Source organism: Podarcis raffonei, chromosome 6, assembly GCF_027172205.1.
Source record: "Podarcis raffonei isolate rPodRaf1 chromosome 6, rPodRaf1.pri, whole genome shotgun sequence".
In the NCBI taxonomy this organism is placed as follows: Eukaryota; Metazoa; Chordata; class Lepidosauria; order Squamata; family Lacertidae; genus Podarcis; species Podarcis raffonei.
The window spans coordinates 80781749-80795274 of record NC_070607.1 but is presented as its reverse complement, the minus strand read 5'-3'; the positions used below and the strand labels follow the sequence as shown (position 1 = coordinate 80795274).

Here is a 13526-nt window from a genome sequence, read left to right as displayed (position 1 = left end):
GGGAACTGGAGCCCAGAAACATCTCTAGAGGACCACAGCTTGAGCCACCCTTGCATTTAGCTGTTGCGGTTATGGAAGACCACCTCCCACAAATTTGTCAGCTCCTTTGTTTTACTTCTCTGGGAGCATCACTGCCCACCCTAAGCTGCTTTCCTGTTATATTATCATTAAGAGCCAATCCAATTCCCTTATAGCAAGAAGTGAGGTTACAGGGAACCAGGCAGAGGGCCTTCTTGGTAGTGGCACCTGCCCTGTGGAACGCCCTCCCATCAGATGTCAAGGAAACAAAGAACTACAGTGGACGGTCAGGTTGCGAACATGATCCATGCAGGAGGCACGTTTGCAACCTGCAGTGCCGCATTTGCACACGCATGGGTCATGATTCGGCACTTCTGTGCATGCATAAAGCGCGATTTAGTGGTTCTGCGCATGCGCGAGTGCCGAAACCCAGAAGTAACCCATTCTGGTACTTCTGGGTTTCGTGCGGTGCGCAACCTGAAAACGCGCAACCTGAAGCGCCTGTAACTCGAGGTATGACTGTATCTGACTTTTAGAAGACATCTGAAGGCAGCCTTGCTTACCGAAGTTTGTAATGTTTGAACTTTTATCAAGTTGTTATTATTATTATTATTATTATTATTATTATTATTATTCTGTTGGGAGCTGCCTAGAGTGACTGGGGAAACCCAGCCAGATGGGTGGGGTATAAATAATAAATTATTATTAAATCCTTATTATGATAGGCCTCGATTACAGGATGGGCTCCCCATCCAGATACACCAGCCAGACATTTCGAAAGGCAGTAGCAAAGTGCAGGTCTGTGCCACGCGAAGGAACCTGCTTCAACTCTCCTCCTCTGTGCACAGATGAAATGGATTTCAGCAGCACATAAGAAGCATTGAGTGCAATCAAGAACTTGCCTGCTCTCCCCTCCTTTCCTCTGGCCACTCGCGGCTCCCCCCCCCCCAACATGAGCTTTTGATAAAGCAGCTCTGTCAAACAAGGGCTGAATAAATCATGATGTGTTACCAAGAAACATTACAGCTTTTAAAACAACCACCATGGCATTCTACCCCACAGACCGATGAGCCGGGGGATGCCAGATCCCTGACGCTCCGCAGCCACGCTGGAGCCAGCGCACATCTGGAGTGCAGTAAACGTACCCAGAAGCAAGAAAGCAGCTCTGTCAGGGTCAGGAGTACAGAGAGCGGCTGCTGACACCAGGCGCCACCCCAAAACCCACATGCATTTCCTTATGTAAACACATGTGGGCCAAGAGGCATCCACAGTCACCTTTCTCCAAAGCAAGCCCCATAAAACCGCCAGCAAAGTGAGGAACAATGTCACTATTATTGTTTTAGAGGAATTCCTCCAAAAGCAAAAGGTGGGGGGGAGGGATGGAGAAAGGGGGGGGGAGCAATTCTGGGCTGCCTGCAAGAGTGTGTCTTTTTGGGAAAGGAAAAGCAGACAGGCACACACACACAGGGAGGGAGAGACTGAATGAATGGAGTGCAAAGGAAAAGGCAGCACTTTCTTGCTCTTTTGCCATGGTCTTGAGCAGTTTTAACCTCTTCCGCTTAGCACATTTCTAAATCTGGGCAAGGAAAGTGTGACTTCGCATGCTCCTCACACAAGACACTGCAGCTATCAGGGTGGCAGCAAATTCTCATCCTCCTCATCTTAGCAGAGCACCTAATACATTGTCACTTCCTTCTTTTTCCTCGTCTTACTGTATTTATTTATTTGTAAAAAAAATATTTGTATACTGCTTTTTTATCATAAAAGAATACATCTTACAGCAGTAAGAACATAAGGCCGTATGACAAAACCATTAAAAAGTCAAAAAGATCTTACGAAGCACCTAGAAGTTTCATCGACATCTTCGTGTAAAGCAGCACCTAAAGTTTCATGAGCTTGACATATTTTAGAAGAAAAGCCATGCCTGCAGGATCCCACGCTAATAGGCCAAATACTGTTGCATGAGCCCCTATCTCTGAGCAGAGAGAGACTGCAGGGGGCCAGCACTTACGAGGGTTCAGTTTCCTTGGAGACTGGGGTATACGCCCCCCTAGGGCTTATGTCCTACATTACTGTACAGAGAGCAGTCCTCTATTTGAATGGCTGCCTGGTCCAGGCCTGGTTTAAAGATAAAGAGCAATTAAGGATGGAGAGCAGAGTTGCCCTTAGAGACTTGGCCACTGGACAGCACACTAAGCAGACACCTGGGCGGTTTCCATCACTGTGGTGAGATGTCTTTTTGCCCTTTAAGTCCTAGTGGGCAAGAGCCACCATTGCGGTGAACACATCACTTGGAAGCAGGTAAGCACTGAGATAAAACTACTCAGGAATAATCTTTCAAATGATTCAGTCCATCTTTATAGGACATTTATTTCTACATTGATGGTCGTTCACCTGTTACGCCTGTTGCAATAGCTCCTGTGTTTCCAACCGCCCGATTAATTATGTGTCTCATTGTTCATTAAGGTTCCTATCCTCACCAGCACATTTGTGTTTATACATATATTTGTAGGTGCTGAGATATAAAGATGTAAGGTGATGGTTTGTGCATAAGCTTAATCAACAACAACAACAACAACAACAATAATAATAATAATAATTATTATTATTTAAAAAAAACAACAGTCACACCTCATGTTACATTTGCTTCAGGTTGCGCGTTTCCAGGTTGTGTCCCGCGGTGACCTGGAAGTACCAGAAACGGTTACTTCTGGGTTTCGCCACTCAGGCATGCGCAGATGTGCAAAATGACATCACGCGCGTGCGTAGAAGTGGCAAATCACAATCTATGCGTGCGCAGACGCGGGTTGCATTCTTTTCAGGTTGCAAACAGGCCTCAGGAATGGATCCCATTCACAACCAGAGGTACCACTGTAATAATAATAATAATAATAATAATAATAATAATAATAATAATGTCTAAAAATGTCAATGTGGGGGACTCGCAGCAAGGAGGGGATGGGGGTTTAATCCTGTGGGGTCCCCAACTGTGATGCTGATGCAAATCTCTCTCTCTCTCTCTCCCTCTCTCTCTCTCTCTCTCTCTCTCTCTCTCTCTCTCTCACACACACACACACACACACACACTAGCTAAGACGAGGCTGAGCTATTCTAGGAGTCACTGGATCCTGAGCTGGTCTCTACACCTTAAACTGAGTCAGTCTGAGCAGGTCCATCTAGCTGGATATCATATGCTGACTAGCAGAGGCTGTCCAGAAAGACGTATCAGCAAGCTGGGGGAGAATATAGGCCTGTGAGTGCCTGGACCACTCTCTGTGCCAGCCTGGCACTGGTGGAGGGAAAAGTCCCAATTATCCTGCCCCACAATCTACTGCAATGAGTTAGGGCAGTTGGATTGTGCCCTTAGCTTTGCCATAGATGGTTTATTTACACACATATACAATCTGAGCATAGGCAAGTACAGCTAAGCTCTAGCAGATGCCCCAAATTCACTGTTCCCCAGCTTTCAGAACCTTTTCGAGTGTGTCTCAACTAGAAGGTCTGTGGCCTCTTTCTCAGGTACCTGGCTCATCCCCCTCCCCAATGACTGAGACGCACCTTAAGACAGTAGTCTGGAAAAGACCCCCCTTTCTGCAGCTGGGGAAACTCTCCATCTGCCCTGGTGATGCAATCTGCAGAGCCCTTTTATTCCATTAAAGTGTCATCCCTCCTCCTCGCACTTGTTTCCTGTTTAAACATCTCTCGTCCAATATCACTGAGGTTGGAACGTCCTGTTCAGCTGAAGTTCTGTGTAGAGTGTTAAATACATGCAGGTGGTGGGCCTCAGCTAATCTTTCCCTCCCTGCCTCCTTCTTCACCTTAACTGTGGGATAGCTCAGTCGGTAGAGCAGGAGACTCTTAATTGTCAGGGTCGTGGGTTTGAGCCTCAGGTTGGGCAAAAGTTTCCAGCATTGCAGAGGGTCGGACTAGATGACCCTCGGTGTCCCTTCCAACTCTACATTTCTATAATTCTATGTGTGAGGGGAGGCAGTGGTGGTCCTCCGGCAATGGGGACGAGGAAGGGATTTCAGCCGAATCCAAAATGCCCTGGAAAAAGCACATTCACATTCCCCAATTTCTTCTTAGGACTTGGCTCCCGCTGAGACAGCTTCAGTAGTTAACCTAGGTTAACCTACAAGAATATGTTGCTGGTGGCCTCATTGGTTGTAGATGAGAAATCATCTAGGTCCCGGGCAAGATGAGTAGATAAAGATCATTAGAATCCACATCTCAAGAATTCTCCTCATAACTGCACGAAATAAATAATTATTCCCATTGATCGAGTGGGGGATCAAAGGTTGAGATAGTGTGATTTGCCTAGGGCAGCTGAGTGAGCCCTTCCACTGATCTAAGAACCAGTTCATATACATTAATCAAGAGGGCACTAATATGGCAATTAAGCTCATCAGCTGATAGCTGTGTCTGGCCTCTTGTGACAGGGAAGCTATGTTGACCATTTCACATAACTACCCAGTCACATGAGAGGTATAAAAAAATGGTTTGGTTAGTCAGCCCTGATGTTTGTGTAATTACTAATGACATTTATATCTTGCCATTCTTCCAAGGAACAAGTACAAAGGAGTGGCATCTGGACAGTCTGCTGTCTAAGCACTGGGCCTAGGTACCAGACCCATTTTGCTTTTAGAATATTTGCTGCATCATACAGTCATGAAGCACTGTGACATCCAAGGTCCCTTCCAGCACTTTGGTTCTATATGCCTTCAGATGATTTGAACACAAGTTTGTTCCAGAGCTTCCCCCGCAAAAACCTGCTCTTTAAAGCTGAATCAGAGCAAACAGCTATTCAGGTTTTCCACAGACTGCCATTTGCTCCAATTCTGCTTTAAAGAGCGGGTTTACACAATCTAGAAGAAAAACTTTAAGGCGTCAGATTTTTTGGCCTCTGACTTTAATTCAGAAGAAAAATACTTCCATTATCAGAAATTCATTATACATTGCCACTCTTACTAAACACACACACACACACACACACACACACACACACACACAGACACACAGAGAGAGAACCTTCCTCTTTCTCTGCCCTTTCCTAACTCAGTCAAAATATTCTAAATTCTACAATACCCCAAATATTGCAATAAAAAAAAGTTCAACACCAGCCAGTTTATACAATTGTGCTTTGTTTGATCACTTCGTTTGAACTACGTGCTTTAAGCCTCCAGGGTCCTGAATTCAGACATGCATTTGGTGCAGACTATTATAAGTGCAGGCCTTACTTGCTGGTTGTCCACAGGCATTGGGCTGGCCACTGTGAGAGTAGGATGCAGGACTGCATGGGCCACTGGCCTGATCCAGGAAATACTATTCTTATGTCCTGTGTAAGCAGGCTTATTTACGTATATATCTATGGGGTTCCTACGGAGATTTACAGGCATACTATTTCAATGTAGAATATTCGAGAGTCCCTACGGAACAGGGACCAAGTCACAATGGAATAACCTTGCCAGCTGACATATAAACAGCCCTTTCCATCCCTTTGTAGAACCCATTTGTGAGGACATGTCGACCTGCTCCCAGCTGCGTGATCGCAATGCCTTTTAATGGTCCCTTGAGTTTTGCAATACGCTTAGGCAGGCCAGTAAGATTTCCCATCCAACGACTTTATCCCACGCTAGATAAGATAAAGCTGCATTAGAAGAAAGAGTTTTGGTGCCCCTGACTCACTGGAGAAGCTTTCCTAAAGTCGTGAGCAGAGAGAGCTTTGTTTAAAGTGCACTTAACCATTTGATTGGCTTGTCCACAAAACATAGTTTTCCATCTTCTCATCTGGGACTCAGACAAGGTCACTGCAATCAGGTGTGAAGGATGAAGTGGCGATTCAAATGCACCGACCTGTGTGCAATGTTTATCTTCAGCTTCCGAGGTTAAATTCAGACCCTTCTGGAATCAGTGATGATGACACCAACACAATGGAGGCAGATTTCACACTCTGCTCCCCATGCAGTCCAGCGTAACTTGGGTTGCCTGGACTCCCCACAACAACATGAAGAAGAGTGTTGCAATTCGAGACTGTCTCTTAGACAATCTTAAACTGGTAACCTTTTCCAAAGAGCTCAGTTTGGTATATAAAGGTGTTATCTATGTTTGCTTTATTTATCATTATTATGGCTATATACCTCTTAAAAAATTATTCTCATAGCATGCCTATAAGCAGGGGCGTAGAAAGTGGGGGCAGTCTGACCCAGGTGCCATCCCTGAGGGAGGTGGCAAAAAGGCACATCGCGGGGGCTTGCTCCACTGCCCCCATGCGCGGTGGCTCAAGCCGACACCACATGCGGTGGCTAGCACTGGTGCCGGTGCCGCAGCGTGTGGTGTCTCACCCCACTGCCTGATGCCACAACACACGGCGGATCGCCCCACTGCCACAGCAGTGCGCGGTGGATCACCCTGCCCCCCCGCAGCTCGCCCCACCCCCACCCCAGTGCACAGCATCACTGCCACAGCATCACCCCAGTGCACTCTATCACTGGCGCTATGTTGCCTTGACATGTGTCCTTTGGGGTGCCCTTTATGCTTGGCAGGAATAATAATAATAATAATAATAATAATAATAATAATAATAATAATAATTTATACCCCGCCCTTCTGGCTGGGCTTCCCCAGCCACTCTGGGCGGCTTCCAACAAAATATTAAAATACAGTAATGCATCAAACATTGAAAGCTTCCCTAAACAGGGTTGCCTTCAGATGTCTTCTAAAAGTCTGGTAGTTGTTTTTCTCTTTGATATCTGGTGGGTGTTCCACAGGGCGGGTGCCACTACCAAGAAGGCCCTCTGCCTGGTTCCCTGTAACTTGGCTTCTTTCAGTGAGGGAACCACCAGAAGGCCCTTGGTGCTGGACCTCAGTGTCCAGGTAGAATGGTGGGGGTGGAGATGCTCCTTCAGATATACTGGACCGAGGCCATTTAGGGCTTTAAAGGTCAGCACCAACACTTTGAATTGTGCTCAGAAACGTACTGGGAGCCAATGTAGGTCTTTCAAGACCGGTGTTATGTGGTCTCAGCAGCCGCTCCCAGTCACCAGTCTAGCTGCCGCATTCTGGATTAGTTGTAGTTTCCGGGTCACCTTCAAAGGTAGCCCCACATAGAGCGCCAGGGTGAATGCCAATCCAGCAGTACCCCGAGCCATCGATGTGTGTGTGTGTGGACTTTCTGCACCGGGTACCACCTGACCGTGCTATGGCTCTGCCTGTAAGTTAAGATAGGCTGAGAATAAGTGACTAGTCTTGCACACTGAGGTTGCATAGTAAGTATCATGCCCGGACAATATTTTATCTTCCTGAAACAGGGGAGTGCATTGTTCTGTCTGCCACACCACACTGGCTCATCAACAGTGTGATCCTACATGTTTCCACTCAGAAGCAAGCCCCATAAAGTTCAATTGGACTGACTCCTGGGTAAGTATGAATAAGATTGTAGCTCAACAGCATTTGGAGAGCATCATGTTGAGGAGGTGGTGTGGTGGGGAGGTTAGTCCATGGTAAAGCAGATATTCAGTGCCTGAAACCCCATCCAGACCAACTCAGTTGTCATGCCGTGATGGGAATGCAGTTAACCACAAAGACAGCTTGTTCAGACTAGGTCAGACTATTTAACCACCTGGCCCAGTATTGTCCACTCTGAATGGAGGTGGCTCTTAGAGACCTTCCCCATCTTTCTAGATGGAGATGCTAGGGACTGAAATCCGCAAACAAAGCAGGTGTTCTGCCAGTGAGCAATGGTCCCTCCTTGACAGATTTTATTGGAGGGCTCCCTGTTTGGGGCATCTGTAGAAGAATCACATACCTGCGTAAGTAACTAAGGCGGAGGTGGGAAACCTGTGGCCTTCCAGATGTTATTGCACTAAAGGTAAAGGGACCCCTGACCATTAGGTCCAGTTGTGACCGACTCTGGGGTTGCGGTGCTCATCTCACTTTATTGGCCAAGGGAGCCGGCGTACAGCTTCCGGGTCATGTGGCCAGCAGGACTAAACCGCTTCTGGTGAACCAGAGCAGTGCACAGAAACGCCGTTTACCTCCCTGCCGGAGGGGTACCTATTTATCTACTTGCACTTTGACGTGCTTTCAAACTGCTAGGTTGGCAGCAGCAGGGACTGAGCAACGGGAGCTCACCCCGTTGCAGAGATTCGAACCGCCGACCTTCTAATCGGCAAGTCCTAGGCTCTGTGGTTTAACCCACAGGGCCACCCGCGTCCCTTACAACTCGCATAATCTCTGATGGGACTGATGGTAGTTGGAGTCTAAAGTCCCATAGGTTTTCCAGTCCTTGAACTAAGGCCCAGTTCTCACCGAGGAGGGAAATTTGTATGTCTTCTTTCCAAACAGGGGAAGATGCCTTAAAGGAGGTTTCTAGCACAATCTTTCCCCATCTCTGCTAGTTTACCAAAGGTTAGACATGTTTTTGTATGCAAAAACTCTTCCAATCACTTGAGCTTCACCTACAGTCTAAACTTGCATAGCCTGGCAAAAGTTTATCACCTCAGAGAGAATTAGGCATAAGATAACTTCCTGTGTTTCATTCCTGAGAATTTTGAAATGTTCTTATCGGAGAACAAGGACAACCGACTGTAAATATTGGGTGGTGTTTTTTTAAAAAAAAATTGCAAAAAGTTTTAAGCTCTCATCACAGACTGTTCTCTCCCTTCTTTTTTCTCATTTTTTTGTGGCAGGGTGCAAATGAAGAAGAAGAAGAAGAAGAAGAAGAAGAAGAAGAAGAAGAAGAAGAAGAAGAAGAAGAAGAAGAAGAAGAAGAAGATTCTAAAGTCTGAAGGAAAAACCTGCAACTTTAAACATTCCAGTTCAGCATACTGTTTCTCTCTACCACAAGACTGCCCTTGACTCAGCTAAGCATGCTATTTCCTAAGCCCAATTTTCCTCAGGAACCTTCTTCAAGGCAAGCATATTTCGGCAAGCATCTGCAAGCATCTATGCGCGGAGGAATGCGGTTGCGTATGGTCCTTATAAACGAGCATTTAAAAGGATTCCTCTGGATCAGTGGAATGGGAAGAATCTAATCTCTGAAAATGCTTTGCTTTCTTCCTATGCCTCTAACATGCAGCTAATGCTTGCTCACAGACCCTTAGTTCACGGCCACAGCCGATTGTGAAATTGCCCCCTCAGGTTCCTTCCACAAAGCCTTCCTCTGTTGAAAAGACGAAACGGCAGGGGAGCAAGAGATCCGAAGATCATTTGGCTGCTCCTTTCACTGTGCAGGTGTTTGTGTGCAGGACACTAAAGGTGTTGTTGCCGTTTTCTTCAGTCTAATTTCAGCAGCAGCCTGTGCAGTATGGTGACACTGGGGAGCAGCTCTCCAACACCAAAGTCACAGTTGACATGAACAAGTCTGGGCCGGACAAGGTAGAGGTGAGATCGGAACCGTGAGGGCACATGAGTGATCACAGTGAGGGTTTGCCTTCCTCTTAGCACCTTTTGTCCCGAGTTTGAGCATCTTCAAAGCCCATGACACCTTTGGTAAAAGCTGTTCACAGGCCAGTGCTTCCCAGTTGTCGGTGTTTATACTACATTTTTAAAGACTTGCCTTGAGAGAGTCTTTGAACCTCTTTGGTTGACCACCAGCATTACGCTTTCCATTTTTAAGTTCGGAATAGAGTAGTTGCTTTCGAAGACGATAATCAGGTGTCCGCACAACATGACCAGTCAGTACATGGGCTGCTACTGTCTAATTTCACAAGGCCTCAATCTCCAAAACCTCAGGAAGGGATCGTTCAGGTTTTTGGCAACAGCAGTATGTTCCTTTCCCAGCAACCCTGCAGGTGGAGAGGAAGAAGGAGAGAGAAAAAAGCTATCAGAAAGAGGAAGAGAAACAATCGTCTCGCCCTGTCCACTGCTAGCTCATGTCTGCCCATCTGGCCTGACCTCAACCCGCCTTTGGATATGATGGCTTAACTGTCTTTGGTCGTCCCATCCCATGCCTTAAGACTGCAGCCTGAGAACTAGGATGGAATGGGGTTGTGAATTGAGTCCTGCAAAAGTGGCAGAGATGTCCCTATTCGCATGTGCAAAGAGGTTCAAAGACATACATAGCAATCTGTGTAAAATAACCTTTAGTGCACATAGAAACCTATACCAAGTCAAACCAGGGTGGCCACATGTGAAAGACAACCCCAAAAGCTAGAAACTGATAATTTCTCTATAGGCACTACCACCAAGAAACCCTCAAGTTTATGACAAATTGTTTCCTGGAGAAGGACTGGGAAATGGTGTTGTCATCTACACACAGAGACTCTTTGTCTAAGTCCTAGTCTGCAGAAGTGTCTCTTAACACTTTCACCAAAGCGTTTCCCCCATACCAATCAACAAACTTCTGACTGGTTTCTTCCTCTCTCTGTGGCCACCCATTAGCCTTATTTGCAAGATATTATTATCTAAGCAACTGATGGAACATTTGCATTAGTGGCACATCATAGGTAAAGGTAAAGGGACCCCTGACCATTAGGTCCAGTCATGGCCGACTCTGGGATTGCGGCGCTCATCTTGCTTTATTGGCCGAGGGAGCCAGCGTACAGCTTCCGGGTCATGTGGCCAGCATGACTAAGCCGCTTCTGGCGAACCAGAGCAGTGCACGGAAACGCCGTTTACCTTCCCGCCAGAGCAGTTCCTATTTATCTACTTGCACTTTGACGTGCTTTCAAACTGCTAGGTTGGCAGGCGCAGGGACTGAGCAATGGGAGCTCATCCTGTTGCAGGGATTCGAACCGCTGGCCTTCTGATCGGCAAGTCCTAGGCTCTATGGTTTAACCCACAGCGCCACCACGCATCATAACTTGCTAGAAATTGGTGTGTGTGTCATGGGGGAGAGAGATTGACTATTGTGTTCTGTTTGGATGAATTCCTGCACACCCTTACGTTGGCCAAAAGCGGCTTTCGAAGAGTGGGAGAGAGACTGCTGTGTAAAAAGAGAGACCCCTCCCTCTGAATTAGTTGTATCTGGCCTGGTGATCCCCTTTTGATTGAAGAGTTAATAACAGCCAGGTGCAACCAATAAAAGGCTTCTTGCCAGAGCTCTTGGAGGCAGCATGAGAACGCAGCTTGGTTGAATATTCCAAGGGAGGAGGGTGTGCCCACACACTTCCTCTGCTCTTTAGCCCAGTAATTTTTAAGCTGTGTTCTTGGGAATCCTGGTGTTCATCAAGGAGACAATCAGTGGACAGGCTTCCTTGAAAAGACAGCACTCTGACCAGGGCACAATGCTGGCTCTTTCATTTATGGATCGCTCCTGTTACTTTTTTGCTGCAGTGGGCAGTTCTGCATATGCCTATGGTTGGTGTTCAGGAGAAGCTTCAAAGGTGCTTTCAGTGCCCTGAGAGTGAAACCCACCTAAGCCTTAAACAAATATCACTCCCAAGCCCACAGTTTTCTAAAAGCTGCTGCTGCAACATTCACTTGTTGGCTTGCTGTTGACAAATATTGCTGCCAGGACAACTCTGTACGAGGCAAAAGAAGTTAGAAGGTCCCTCGTAGCCAAGAGCTTTGAAAGATGCATGTCTCATTCTCCCACTCAGTTTTTCCAGCAGTAAGAAGATTCTTGCATCATCACCTGTTTTCTGGACTCCTCCATTAAAATACATTTAAAACAGGACTAGGGAAATGTAAAGTTGGAAGCAACTAGGGATGGACAAACCTCTCAATTTCATTTTCTTTTAATTTCACATTTTTCCAATCTTAAGTTCAGTTTTCCACATTCTCACATCAGACTGTGATTTCCTTTAAAACAAAAAGTACTCCTGAAAATTCATCAACCCCTTAGTGCAAATTTCTCCAAATTTCTTTGGCTGCAGTTTTGCTTAAATATACACATTTTTGCAAAGTATTTTCTCTCTTTGTAATGTATTTCTGTATGCTATTTTGCCTAATTTATGCGTCTTTTTGGCTGCGGAACTGCATTGCAAAATTCGGAAAAATGCAAATTTTCAAAGGGTGGCTGTATTTCAGTTCATGTATTTGTTTTGGACAGGGCACATTATGCACATTTGCCTTTAAATGTGAACTGAATCAAATGTCTTCCCCAACCCTAGAAGACTGTCCAAAGGTAGCAGTCAGTCAGTTGTAGCCCATAAGGATTAAGAAAGCAAAGGGTCTGAGGGAGAAGGCTATCACGATGAGTTACGGATCCAGAGAATACATCTGGAGCATGTTTTTAAAGTGGCTAGATTGGTTCTCTTCAGCTTGTTCCACTCCACACTCTCTTACAACTCTTCCCACCTTCTTTGATTTGGCAATCACTGAGATAACTTCAGATATCCAGCTGCAATAATTTCTGGTTTCTCCATACCTCTTCTAGTCATTCCATTTTCTTTTACATTGGATGCATTCATTTATTAAACTCATATGCTGTCTCTCCACCCACCATGGACCCCTTCTCCACCCAAAGAAGAAAGAGCGGAAAGAAACATTTGCCCATCTTCAAAACTGGGGAAGTTATGCAGTGTTTGGTTGTACCGCATTTCAAACACGATCATGTTTTGCTTTTGAAATTCTAATATGAAGGTGTTTGCTGTTGTTTTGAATGCATTCTTGCTGATGAAACTTATAAGGCGAAGGATCCAATCTCAAGTTTCAAGATCATTATTTTTTGCATGTAAAGGGCTGCTGTGGCTTATTTAAACATTAGGTACTCGGTGAAAGCATTTCTCCCAGTCTTTTCTCCTGCCTGCACAACTAATTTAGTTTCCTTCCAGTGCCATTGGAGAGAGAGAGAGACCTGGAATCTTGTGCGTTAAGCCCTATAATGAATTCCCCTGTTATCTGCAATAATTGCACATTCATTCCTCATCTCTAGCAAATGCCATTTGAAGGTGTTAAAAGAAATGGCTCCCGTAAAATAAGAACACTTTTTGGGATGGGATATCTTAGGCGTTGCAAATCAAGTGGCAGGGAAGCCCAAGGGAAACACCATGTGGTGTCGTCATCAGAAACAACACACTGTAGATCTTTCTCTTCAGTAGCATTGGATGGAAAGGAGATCACCTGCTCCTGGGCTGCATTTGGCTTGGCTTGATGTAGGTTGTGCAGGCCTGTCCTGGAGAGATTCCTGGAGTAGTCGCTCTTGTTTATTAGATTGCAAACTATTTCACACTCCTTTATTAAGAGCAGGCTGGCCCATTGGGGCAAATGGGGCACTACCCCACCCCAGATGGTTAAGTCCAGTCAAAGGCGACTATGGAGTTGCGGTGCTCATCTCGCTTTCAGGCCGAGGGAGCCGGCGTTTGTCCACAGACAGCTTTCTGGGTCATGTGACCAGCATGACTAAACCGCTTCTGGTGCTATGGGACACCGTGACGGAAATCAGAGCACACAGAAATGGCTTCCTGCCACAGCAGTACCTGTTGATCTACTTGCACTGGCGTGCTTTCGAACTGCTAGGTTGGCAGAAGCTGGGGCAGAGCAATGGGAGCTCACCCCATTGTGGGGATTCGAATGGCCGACCGTCTGATTGGCAAGCCCAAGAGGCTCAGTGGTTTAGACCACAG

General features: G+C 46.1%; 1 long non-coding RNA gene across 1 annotated transcript; it reads left to right on the top strand.

Annotated features, from left to right (window-relative positions):
• Positions 1-2105: 2105 nt before the first annotated feature.
• On the top strand, positions 2106-9424 carry LOC128415143 (uncharacterized). Its single transcript, XR_008330868.1, has 3 exons — positions 2106-2319; positions 7326-7434; positions 8706-9424. It is a non-coding gene; the product is annotated as an uncharacterized LOC128415143 (long non-coding RNA).
• Positions 9425-13526: the final 4102 nt, after the last annotated feature.